The sequence below is a fragment of the Bubalus kerabau genome, chromosome 1 (assembly GCF_029407905.1).
Source record: "Bubalus kerabau isolate K-KA32 ecotype Philippines breed swamp buffalo chromosome 1, PCC_UOA_SB_1v2, whole genome shotgun sequence".
NCBI classification, from domain to species: domain Eukaryota; kingdom Metazoa; phylum Chordata; class Mammalia; order Artiodactyla; family Bovidae; genus Bubalus; species Bubalus kerabau.
Genome location: NC_073624.1, coordinates 30,886,672 through 30,899,571, shown reverse-complemented (window position 1 = coordinate 30,899,571; position 12,900 = coordinate 30,886,672). Strand labels below are relative to the sequence as shown.

Below are 12,900 nucleotides of genomic sequence, written 5' to 3'. Positions count from 1 at the left end.
CAGGTATTTGGTTCCCTTCTATCTTATTCTTCTAAAAAAAAAAAAAAAAGAGGAGAGAGACTGCAACATGTATATGTAAGATGAAAAGTTCATGCATATTACAAAAATTCATTACTTTCCCTCAGAATCAGAACAATGTCACCAGGTAGAATAAATTTTTCCTTTCACTCTTGTAAAAGAAAATAATTATTACCATCAAATGCGTATGTACTGCATGCCTGGTGCAATGCTGGGCATAGTGTGTGCATTGTCTGATTTAATCACCATCATTAATATTAGTCCAATTTTCTTTTTATTTTTTCCAATCTAGTACTTTGATTTTTGTGTACTTTGATTTTTGTCCATGCTAAGTTGCATCCAACTGTTTGCATTCAGTGGACTGTAGTCCACCAGGCTCCTCTATCCATGGGATTCTCCAGGCAAGAATATTGGAGTGGGTTGCCATGCCCTCCTCCAGATACCTCGAATGCAGCTCTGTGTTGCCATTATTACACATGCTTCCTCTTTCCTAGACACTAAAGTCAGGAACATGGTAAATGCCTTGTACACAAAATAAAAAGTTCTGAACTAAAGAGACTTCATCAGTGTTATGGGCTTCCCTGGTGGCTCAGTGGTAAAGAATCTGCCTAACAATGCAAGAGACTCAGGTTCAATCCCTGAGTTGGGAAGATCCCCTGAAGTAGGATATGGCAACCCACTGAAGTATACTTGCCTGAAAAATCCCATGGACAGAGAAGTGTGACAGGCTAAGTTCATGGCATCACAAAAGAGTTGGACAGGACTTAGCAACTCAACAACGACATCAGTGTTATATATAATCTGCAGGCCTGAGAAAATCATTTTCACCAGGTAAAGGAGATAAAGCGACACTGCACTTAATTGAAGATGACCATGTTCCTGCACTTATTTGAAGATGACCCTATTCTTCATAGCAGAGGATCTCATACCTGATGTGTACATTGAAAATGGAGTAAAGACACGTTGTGCGTCGTGGATCCTGCTTAAACTGCTGGACGTTATTGACCTGATGCATAGGGTACCAAAGCAACGGTCCCAACCTTTTTGGCAGACGGATCTCCTGGAAGACAATTTTTTCAGGGACCTGGGGTGAAGGAAATGGTTTACAAGATGATTCAAGTGCATTTCATTTATTGTGCACTTTACTTTATTTCTTCTCTAATGCTGCCCCTGATCTGGTAGGAGGTACTGAGATGCAGCTCCGAGGGTGGGGATCCCTGCAGTAGAGAATTCCTAGCATACATTTTTCATCAGAGATTCAACTCGAGTGATCATGGATCTTGGCCTTCTGACCATCACCGCATGTTTTAGTGGCATTGAGACCTGTGGCCTGACTTTGATTCAGCAGCAGTGTTCCTTGACAATTGTGTAATAGTCATCCAATTTATCCCACAGGGTTTCATGATCAGGTCTCCGAATGTTAAAGCTTTCAAGAGGTTCATTAGAATGCATCAAGTGAGCTGGCCACTTCAAATTGTTGACTCTAATCATGTGTCGCAGGCTAAACTAGAGAAATTTTCAAAACTGAACATTTGGTCAAGGCTCTTCACCCCAAGACTTTCCAACTCACTTCGGCCAGGAGCCTCGCCTTAGCGCTATCAATTCCACCAGGCAAGCTCCAACGCTGGCCTTCCCTGGTGGCTCTAGTTTTAAAGAATCTGCGGACGCTAGAGATGCGGGTTCTCTCCCTGGGTCAGGAAGATCCCCTAGAGGAGGAGATGGCAACTCACTCTAGTATTCTTACCTGGAGAATCCCATGGACAGAGGAGACTAAGGGCTACAGTCCCCTGACCACAGAGTCTGCAGGCCGGCGCGCGCACGCACACACAAGCTCCGCCCCGGCCGGCCCACCTCTGCCAGCCCCGCCCTCTGCAGGCCCCGCCCCCAAGCAGCAGAGCCGGGAGACACCCCTACCGGAAATTATCGCGAGGGCTAGCTGTGGCCTCCTGAGCATCCAGGAAAACAGTGAACTCTGAGAGGTAAGAAAACTTGTCCAATGGTTGCAGCTAATTGGAAGTGTTCACATCCCATTGACGTATTTTGTAGGTAGAAACACTCCTTTGTAGGAACTCAGTAATTTAAAAATCAATTTTGTATCCACTTTTTTTGAGAGTCCGTTTGTTTAAAAGAGCAGGTATTTTAAACCAAGGAATATATGCAAGCTTTGTTACAGGTCAACCATCCTTTCAATTCAGTAATTGTTCGTTGAGTATCTACTACGTCATGCTCTCTTAGACAACTGCTGGAGAGAATGCTGTTAACAATAGCCGAAGAACTGTACAGTTTTGTCACGTAGACTTACAAAATTATTATTTTTTGAACAACACATACAGAGGAACTTCCAACTGTCCTCGACTCAGTTGCATTTCTTATTACGTACCGAATCCACAGTATTTAAGAAAGGACCTGGAACATCTGAGAAAAACGCTGGAATATGTCTAACTCAGGTTATGTCCTCATTTCCACAAGATTTCTTCTTGTGGACTTTAGCATTATCCCCTCAAAGTAAGAACATGGGAAATCGGTTTGTTTTAAAAAGTAAAAGCATGTATCAGTATAATAATTACCTTGTAGGAACTGCTTTTGTTAATCTTCTTTGTAAAGGATTTTCAAAAGCAGAAGAGTACTTATTTATCAGCAAATTTAGTCTAATGACAGGTACATTTCTGTTTTGCTTTGTAATGATAGGTAAGGTTTTAAGCTTAAACGAAAAAGAAAAAAGTTGCAGTGAATTCTTTAGGGCTTAGTGCTCTTCTCCTTTGTTGGTACCACTATACAAAAAAGATGACCTTTTCTCTTTTCTTGCATCAGCGAGAAACACCAAGGCTTCTGGAAGTGAGATTGTTTTTAATATGTAAAAGATTGTTGAATTACTTCAAAGTTAAAGGCCTGGAGCAGAGAGAAGTTCTTAATTGATAATGTCCCCAGTGGGGAGCTTATGCATTTAAGTAGAACTTTGCAGAAGCCACTAGGGGAAGAGGTGATTTGGGAGAGGAAAGAATGCTTTTGAAACTCTGAGTACTTAGGTGAAAAATGACATAAATTTGGCTTTATGTCTCATGTCTCTTCTTGGGCCTTTTTAAAAAGGGAAAGAATAGACAGTAAATATTTGGAATAATTTCACAACATTTTAAGGTTGCACACAAAATACAGAGGAGATGCAGAAAATTAAAACCATAAAGGCTCATTTTTCACTAGGATAGGTAACTTCTCCAAAATGTATTTGAAAATCATTAAGAACTCAACTGAGACAGTGAATTCAATGATCCAGTGAATCAAAGAGCCTGCAGTGATTACTCTTAACCAATTCTTTATTTAGATTAAGTTGAACAAACAGCCTTCCTAGGCAGTTTTGATGTTGGACTATTTTTTCACTAGAGGAACCTAGACTAATCAATAACTCTTATTTATGTTATTAGGCCTGTTTGAGAAATTTAAGAAAGGAAAGACCTTTGGAATTTGAGGAGCTGTTCCACTAACAGCAGGCATACATGTAATTGTTTAGTTAGCAAGGCATATCACATGTCTGCTCCCTTTGGGAACAACCTTTAACAGGTACCTTACTATGTCTGACATAGAGTAGTATGTGGTTGATCGTGATTAGTTTGTTCTTTTAAACACTCTTGGTCAAACTTCCATATCTTCCCATGTCTACATTTCCAATAAAGGAGTGTATTACTGACTTAAAGGCCATTTGAATCAAATGGTAGAACATTATGTCATTTTAAGCTGCTTTCAAAAAGCCCCACAATACCACAAAAACTCATTTTGACATATATTATTTAGTCCAAAATAAGTGTGTCTTTTGTAATGTTCCATTGCTATGTGAATGGAAAGTTTTTTGTTCATTTCAGGAACTGAAACAGAATTCTTTTCCTGTATGACATAGAAAAAGAAGAGTAAAATTGAGCATTTGATGCTTCCGGCGTTCATAGATTAATGAGAATATGAATACTGGCAAGGGAGCTCTGTGTTTAATATTAACTCATATTTGAAGATGATGCTTACAGGGTGCCTGTGGTATCAAAAACATAAAAATTTCTTGTTTGCAGGGGTTGTTTTTATTCATGAGAGTACTGGCAAAGTGGCTCTAAGTAGGAGACTTGAAAATAAAACATGGCAAACTAGAAGGAAACTTATTTCTCTCTTTCCCAATAGTCCAAAAGTAGGTGAGCTGACCAGGGCAAGTCGACAGCTTTGTTCCATAAAACCATGCAGGCACCCAGGTTCCTCCCATCTCAGGTTATACCCTCCTTGAGGGTGACTCATCATCACCAAATTGAAGCTCCTACCCCTAACAGGCCAAAGAGGAAGTACAGATTCCTCTTAAGATTATGACCGTGCCAAACTTTACCAGAGCCCTGGGATTCTGGAAACCAGTGATGGTTAAATAAATCCCTCCTCTTTCTGTTCTGAGAAACAGCTTACTGCAAAGAACCCCCCTTACCCATGGTTTAGGTAAGAATTCAAGGAGGCCTCTCTTGTTTGTGTATTACAAGACCAGACACTGACTCTCCACATTCCCATTCTTTGCTTCCTAACTGATTAACTGAACTGTTTTGTCTCCACTGATCACTGGGAACAAAATATTTATTAACCAAGCTTTGGTTAAGATTTTCTCCTTCCCTTGTGCCCCTTGAAATTTGATCTGCCTTCAGTCTGAACTCGGGTACAATCCCTCCTTAAATGTCTCCCCAAAAACAAGCTGGGCTCAGAGTGAAACATTCTTTGATCTACTGTCTGACTTTGCCACCGTTCCATCCACTATCCTATGCCTGGTTCTTTTTAGCCTAGATTTCCTCCTCTTGGTGGAAGAAACCTGTTTTGCCTGACACGTGCAGTTCGTGCAGTCAGAATGCTCTCCCCGTTGTAGTAGTTCTCTTTTCTCCCATTGCAGTCATCCCTTCCCAGCACTTTCACAATAATCCTTTTGACTAAAATCCAGATTTGTTTTTAATTTGACAGATGTCAACCGAAAATTCAACCGAAAATTCCATTGTTTGGAAGCTAGCTGTCAAGGAGGCTGGGAAAGTATCTAGCCAAACAGCCAAACCTAGATAAAAGTAGGGGGAGTTTGAGTTTGAGTGTTAGTCACTCAGTCATGTCTGACTCTTTGTGACCCCATGGACTGTAGCCCTCCAGGCTTCTCTGTCCATGGGATTGTACTGGCATGAATACTGGAGTGTGTAGCCATTCCCTTCTCCAGGGGATCTACCCAACCCAGGGATTAAACTTGGGTCTCCTGCATTGCAGGCAGATTCTTTACTGTCTGAGTCAACAAGGAAGTCCCTAAACTATGGGGTTCTGTTGCTAAAAGAAAGAAGTCCCTGAGCTATGGGGTTCTGTTCCTAAGAGAAAGAAGTGGTGGATATTAGAGGACCATGGATGGCATCTGGCACACTCTTCATAAAGCCAGCCACCATGTGTAGTTCTGCAGCCTCTTCTCTCTGTCTGGTCCTTTTGCTCAAAATAGATCACCCAAGGCTTCCCTCCTGGCTCAGTGGTATAGAAACAATGCAGGAGACACGGGTTCAGTCCCTGATCCAGGAAGATCCCACATGTGGCAAAGCAACTAAACTCATGTGCCTGAGCCATAACTATTGAGCCTGTCCTCTATAGCCCAGGAACCACAACTACTGAGCCCACGTGCCCTAGAGCCCTTGCTCCACAACAAGAGAAGCTGCAGCAGTGAGAAACCCACTACAACTGCCTTGCAACTATGTTGCAGAAACACTGCTACTACATAGCAGCCCCCCATTCACCGCAAATAGAGAAAAGTCTGAACAGCAATGAAGACCCAGCACAGCCAAAATAAATAAGTAAATAAAAAATTTAAAAATATATCACCCAGAATCTAGAATACTTATATATATATATTTAAATCTATATTTTAAAAATATTTAAAAAATAAATATATTTAAATATTTTTTTAAATTCCAGGGAGTCACCTTGGTCTCCCTTTCAAGGTTTCCCTGAACTACTCTGCCATATTTCTGAAAATGTGTCAGTATGGTTTTCCTTCCATGAAAATGCTTGCTTGTCAAATTCACCTTAGGACTTCAGCTTTGAGCTTAGGGCTCACTGTTTAAAACTTAATCAAAGTCTTCCCTCGTGGCTCAGTGATAAAAGAGTCCACCTGCCAGTGTAGGAGACACATGTTCGATCCCTGATCCAGGAAGATCCCATATGCCATGGAACAACTGAGCCTGTGCTCCACCACTACTGAGCCTGTGCTCTAGAGCCAGGGAGCTGTACTGAATGAAGGTGGTGTGCCCTACAGCTTGTGTTCCACCACAAGAGAAGCCACCACAACGGGAAGCCTGAGCACTGCAATGAAGAGTAGCCCCAACTAGCCCGTAAGTAGATAAAAGCCTTCACAGCACCGAAGACCCAGCACAGCCAAAAATAAATAAATAAAATTATTAAAAAAAACTTAAATGTTTTGTGGAAAGAGTTGGGCTTTAACCAGGCCATTGTATACAGCTGTGTAGGTTGAACAACCCTATCGGGCAGCCAGAGGGATAGGTGTAATATCAAATCCTGGCACCGCAGGATTGTTAAGTGAAAGTGTTAGTTTCTTAGTCCCTTAACTCCCTGGGATTTAAAAAATATTTAAATATATTAAAAAAAAACATTCTCCAGGCAAGAATACTGGAGTGGGTAGCCATTCTCTTCTCTGGGGGATCTTTCCAACCCAGGGATTCTTTACTATCAGAGCCACCAGGGAAACCCTTATAGGAATGTTAAGCCTGGTGTATAACCTTCTGAAGATTTGATTCCTTATCAAAAATGGGAGACCTGCTTTGTAGCATTACTGCAAGAATTAGAGATAAGATTCATGAAGTGTCTAGTTCAGTGCCTGGCCCTTGGCATGTGCTCGATAACTGGTGGATGCCATTTTAATTATTAGATAAAACTTTGCTTTGGAATTCTGGAATTCTCCCATTCCATCTTCTCTTCAAATGCTTCATCATTCTGTGTTGCTGCCCTTAGTCTGGTTCCACACCCACATCTCATCTTTCCAGACAACACACTGTGCTTTCTTCAGTGTTTTTATTTTCTCTTCTCTGCTATCAAAATGGCCTAATCTGGGTTGAATTACTTTAAGGCTCAGTTTTCTGATTTTAGATATAAAAATTTTTTTAAAAAGATAATTCTGGGACTAAAACAGATAGGATGAATTGTCTCTTTGGTTGTTCCAAACTGCAACCTGCTGAGCTATGGGACAGAGAAATGACCCTGTGATATTTTCTCAAGTATCCTTCTATTAAGGGCTTCCCAGATGGCGCCAATGGTAAAGAATCCACCTGCCAATGCAGGAGAATCAAGAGACAAGGGTTTGATCCCTGGGTTGGAAAGATCCCCAGAGAAGGAAATGGCAACCCACAAGTGTTCTTGCCTGTAAAATTCCAAGGACAGAGGAGCCTGGTGGGCTACACTCCATTGTGCAGCAAAAAGTTGGGTGTGACTGAGCACACACAGAGCATATCCTTCTGTTCACTGTTTTCTGGACATAGGAGGAGTAGAATTGCCTTGCTCCCACTTTTTGAGAAAAATCCCATTCAGTGCAGTTTAGTTCAGTTGCTCAGTCATGTCTGACTCTTTGTGACCACATGGACTGCAGCACACCGGGCCTCCCTGTCCATTGCCAACTCCCGGAGTTTACTCCAACTCATGTCCATTGAGTCGGTGATACCATCCAACCATCTCATCCTCTGTCGTCCCCTTCTCCTCCTGCCTTCAATCTTTCCCAACATCAGGGTCTTTTCAAATGAGTCAGTTTTTTTTTGCATCAGGTGGCTAAAGTATTGGCGTTTCCAGCTTCAGCATCAATCCTTCCAATGAATATTCAGGACTGATTTCCTTTAGGGTGGACTAGGTGGATCTCCTTGCAGTCCAAGGGACTCAAGAGTCTTCTCCAACACCACAGTTCAAAAGCATCACCACAGTTCAAAATCCCATTAGGATATTTAAATAGCCAGAACATGTTACATAACTTGTCGGCCTGCATTTTGATGGAGTATACATCAAATGGTGATTGAGATTAGTTTCAGAATTGAATGCCTGACAGGCAGAAAGATGAAGTCACTCACCTCTTTTATGGCATCAAGATAGTGTTTGTGGGTGAGCGTACACGGGTTCTTATTTCAGGTGTATATGGTTTTAAACTCAGATCTGCAAGTCACTTGGGGTGCTTCCTTAGGTGTTCTTTTGATATAAATTATTAAATGCTTTACAGTCCTGGCAGTGGATTGCTTGTTTTGCTAAGAATAACTTTAATCTTTGAGTTCTCACCAAATTCAGGCTGAATTATTCTGCAACCAAATATTCCATACCATCTGTTGGTGTTGTTTACAAGGGAATGAAAGTAGGCATGTATAAATTTGAAGCAAATTAAGTCATGTAGAGAATCCTTAAAGCTTCCAGGTAAAGGAAAAAACAAATTTCATATAGGGGAGGCTCAGTAATTTTTCTTGCATTAGATGATATGAAAACAAGGCTTCACAGATTACTAGCATCTGAGCTTGGTGCTGTAAAGTTTTCATGATGATGAAGCATTTTTACTCTTTCCTCAGTCTTACTGCAGAATTTGGGGAGTACTGATGTAAATGGGAAAATGTATTGAGTAGTCTTTTGACAAGATTGCTAGAGAATAACCGAATAATTATAAGAAAATATTTAATGTGAACATCTAAAATTATTATTCTGCAGCCCCTTCTTTTGGGAGCCTAAACCCTGGCTGGTGATAGTTATAGGACCAAAACAAACAAGAAGAAATTAAAGTCAACCACAACACTTCCCTCCTCTACTCAATATCATGGTGAGATTTGATTTTACTGGCACCTTGGCACCTTAGGCACCTAAGCCTAAGTCACCATCATCTCCTTCCTGGACTATTCCAACAGCTTCCTAACTTGTCCCCATCCACTTCTTTTGCATTTTTCCAAATGATCACATGATAACCAGAGTAATTTCCTAAAAGCAGAAATCAGATTATGCCACTCTCCTCCTTAAAACTTCTCAGTGGTTGTTCAGTTGCTAAGTTGTGTCCAACTCTTGGCAACCCCATGAACTGTAGCTCACCAGGCTCCTCTCTCTGTAGGATTTCCCAGGTAAGAATACTGGAGTGGATTGCCATTTCCTTCTCCAGGGCATCTTCCCAACCCAGAGATTGAGTCTGTGTCTCCTGCATTGGCAGGCGGATTTCTTACAGCTTAGCCACCCAGAAAGCCCTGTGGTTCAGTGGTTAAAAATCTGTCTTGCAATGGAGGGGATGCGATTTTGATCCCTGGTCAGGGAACTAAGATCCCACATGCCACAGAGCAACTGAGCCTGCTCGCCACAACTACTGAGCCCATGGGCAGCAGCTAGAGAGTCCGTGCGCTGTAACCAACGATCCTGAGTGACCCAGTGAAGATCTCACGTGCTACAACTAAGATCCAGTGCAGCCAAATAAATAATAAAAATAAAATTAAACTTTCTGTATTAAGTTAAAAAAAAAACAACCCTTCTCAATGTTCCCACTGAACTTAGAGTAAAAGCCAAGTTTCTTCTCATGTCCTACAAGATTCTGCATTTTCTGGCTTCTGAAAATCTTTCAGTCTGGTCAGCACTTCCTAATAAACAAGCTTGAGACCCACAGTCTACTTAGTAATGCTTTCTCACTCAGCCTCTGTCTTCTGCCTTTTTCCACTCTCCACTGGGTATTTTCCTCATCTTTCAGGTCACAGTTTAATGATAACGTTATCCAGGAAGCCCTTCCCGATTACTCCCTCCCTCTTTCTCTGGTGTCCTCTATTACAGCACCTGTTTTCCTCTCAGGCCTTTGTTGTTTGTATTGAATAATTAGATACTGGTTTGTTTATTGTGCTTCTCTCCCACTAAGGTGTAAGCTGCATAGGGTACAAAGACCATGTCTCTTTTATTCACCACTCATTACTCAACCTTTGGAGGATGCCAGGAACATAGTAAGTGCTCAGAAAATAGTTGATGAGTGAATGAAATAAACAGTGATTACAAAAACAAACATCTCTTAGACCCTTCTTTTGTGTTAGATAGCTGTCCTGCCATGATCCTAACAAGAAACATTTAAGATAGGTACTAACATCTATGGTTTATGGATGAAGAGCACAAGGTTTAGAGAGTCTAAATAGCTTGTCCAAAGTTTGACAGCTAATAGATCTTGAAGCTAGGACTCTGACTTAATTCAAACTTAAAGATCATGCTGTTAACCACTGTGCTATATTGATGTCTATCCATTTATCCTGCAAATGTTCAGTAAGGATATAAAGTGAATAGAACTATTAGGAAACAAGGAGCAATGGTAGTAGTGGTGCTTCGTTTTGAATTTATAAACGACTGGCAGTTGAAGCATATTTATGGGTGAAATTACCAGATGATATTTGTATGGCAGACTGGAATCCAGCACAATATTGAAGTTTCCTGTCCAGAGGGATTACAGGGCAGAGATAATTGAGAGTGAGCAGTGATTGATGGGAGTTGGCTCTGCCGTGAGGAACGTGCTGGGCGAGACTGGAAGAAGCCTCTGGTTGAGCTTGTTCTGCTACTAGAGAGGAGACCATGGAGATGGTAACAAATGACAAGGCTGTGTCTAGGGTGATAGGAGCAGAGCCAAAATCAGGTTTTCAGTCTACTTTTGAGGAAACAAATGGTAGTGTTTACTTTATAAATGTTTGTTGCCTCCATGGAGAAAATTCCCCTTCAAGCCATTTGAAAATGTTCCATAGTTTTGTGTTGTTATGGTGATGTGATAGAGCCGCTGTAGAATGAGATTTGTAAAGGAAAAAAAGAACCTTAAGCCTCAATGCTTACAGCCTATCTTATCAGTCGACTTTATTTCTCTTTGAAAACATGGAGGGGTTCTTGGGGCATTAGAAAGTGTGCAGCCATCGAGAGATTGTTCTAGCTTTTGGATATCCAGCAGGTTGAGTATTCTAATACACAATTACATTAAAGCACAAAAGTCCCTTCTAGGTTTATCGGTATTAAAGTAGCAACTTTAGAGGTTGTCTTTAAAAAGGAATCATGAACTAATTAAACAGGAGGAAGTTTTACTTGAGCAAAAGGTCAAGATGCTTAAAATTATACTTTCCCATATATCTTGAAAAATCTCAGAAAAAAATTATTATTGTTTTGTCAATCATTTGGTTATTTGCTTTTAAATTCCAGTTATTACATTTAGGCTGAGAAGTACTTTGTACAAAAGCGCATTTCAATTAAATATTTTAATACCTCCAGTTAGGTGTTTATTTGTAGACAGAAATATGACATTTTAGACACTGATTGGACTGATTAATGGTGCTCATCAGGAAGAACCAAGGGATCATAATTAAACACCAAACCTGCATGGTCTGTTGGTTTTATGTTATATAAATTATGTATGAGTTTGGCATTTATATTTCATGGAAAAATTACAGTGCTGTTTCCTCAATGCATTTCCTACATAAAGAATATTATATGTGTGTGAATGTGAATACGAATTTTCAGAACCTGATGTATTACCTTTTTTTTAATAAGCAAAAATTTCAAACAAAGATTCATGAGTTTCTGCTTGAGGATGCAGGAGGCTCTACTTCTGGTTGTTCTATACTATTGCCTCTTACAAAATAGTCAATTGTTTAAGGTAAAAAGCAATCTAGATACTGTTACCTTTTAAGTCAGTTGTTCCTAGACTTGTATATTTCACAGACCACAAGAAGATACCCCAAAGTCAGATGAAAGTAGTTTTGGGGGTGCAGTAGAATTGCTCCCTTTTGATTTTTCTGGGTAAAGACATTGAAAATAAAATTGACTATCATCACTATTATTTCACAAAAAACTAATAAGGACACAATTATAAAATTCAAAATCGAATGAATTTATTAAAGTTCTCTACATTGTCCTATTTTTCTTGCCGCACCTCCAGGCACTAAAATTTATTATTCATGGCATGGCACAAACCTGCGGACCACATTTTGGAAATTATTTGCTTCATAGGTCATTAATTTCTATTTCCTAGGTAGTATTTGCACATTGTTCGCAATTGGTAACAGCATGGCTATAGTAATGTATGCCTAGCCTCTCAGGATAGGTGTTCTATGCTAGCTATTATGAAAAAGGCATATATCTTAGTCTCTTATTATATGCCCCACCTACTTGCTGAGTAAACCACAGCAGCCTTCTTTCAGCTCTAGGAATGTACAAGTCTTCTCCTCCTTCAGTCTCATACTGCTTTTCCTCCATCCATAACAATCTGTTGAGCATTCTTCACCTGCCTAATACCTCCTTATTATCTTTTTTGGACTCACTTTAAATGTTTATCAGGGAAACTCTCCCAGACTATGCATTTCAATAAGGTTTCCTTGATAGACCTGCGTATTAAACTTGTGGGCTTCTCTAGTGGCTCAGATGGTAAAGAATCTGCCTGCAATGCGGGAAACCCAGGTTCTCTCTCTGGGTGGAGAAGATCCCCTGGAGAAGGGAATGGCAACCGACTCCAATATTCTTGCCTGGAGAATCCCATGGACAGAGGATCCTGGCTGGTTACAGTCCATGGGATTGCAAAGAGTCAGACACGACTGAGCAACTAACACTTTCACTTTCACTAAACTTGTGGCTTTCTTCTGATGAACTTAATGCAGTTAATATACTATAAGATCTCAGAAAGTACAGAGTAGGGATATGCTTATCTTTGTATCCTTGCCACCCATCATATGCTTGTCACATAACTGATGCTCCAAAAACAGTTGAATGATTACTAATTATACAAAATGGTAACAACAGTATTACCATTTGTTTGTTGAGTGCAGACTTTGTTTCCAGTACTTTATGTGTAATAGTTGTCTCTGCTACTGCTAAGTCACTTCAGTCCTGTCCGACTCT

General features: G+C 40.4%; 1 long non-coding RNA gene across 2 annotated transcripts in view; it reads left to right on the top strand.

Moving 5' to 3' along the window:
* The first annotated feature begins 1,868 nt into the window (after positions 1–1,868).
* LOC129645834 (uncharacterized) overlaps positions 1,869–12,900 on the top strand; it is a 215,603-nt gene continuing 204,571 nt past the window's right edge. For both annotated transcript variants that reach the window (XR_008711520.1, XR_008711519.1), the window contains exon 1: positions 1,869–1,997. This is a non-coding gene — a long non-coding RNA (uncharacterized LOC129645834). The remainder of the gene's footprint in view (positions 1,998–12,900) is intronic.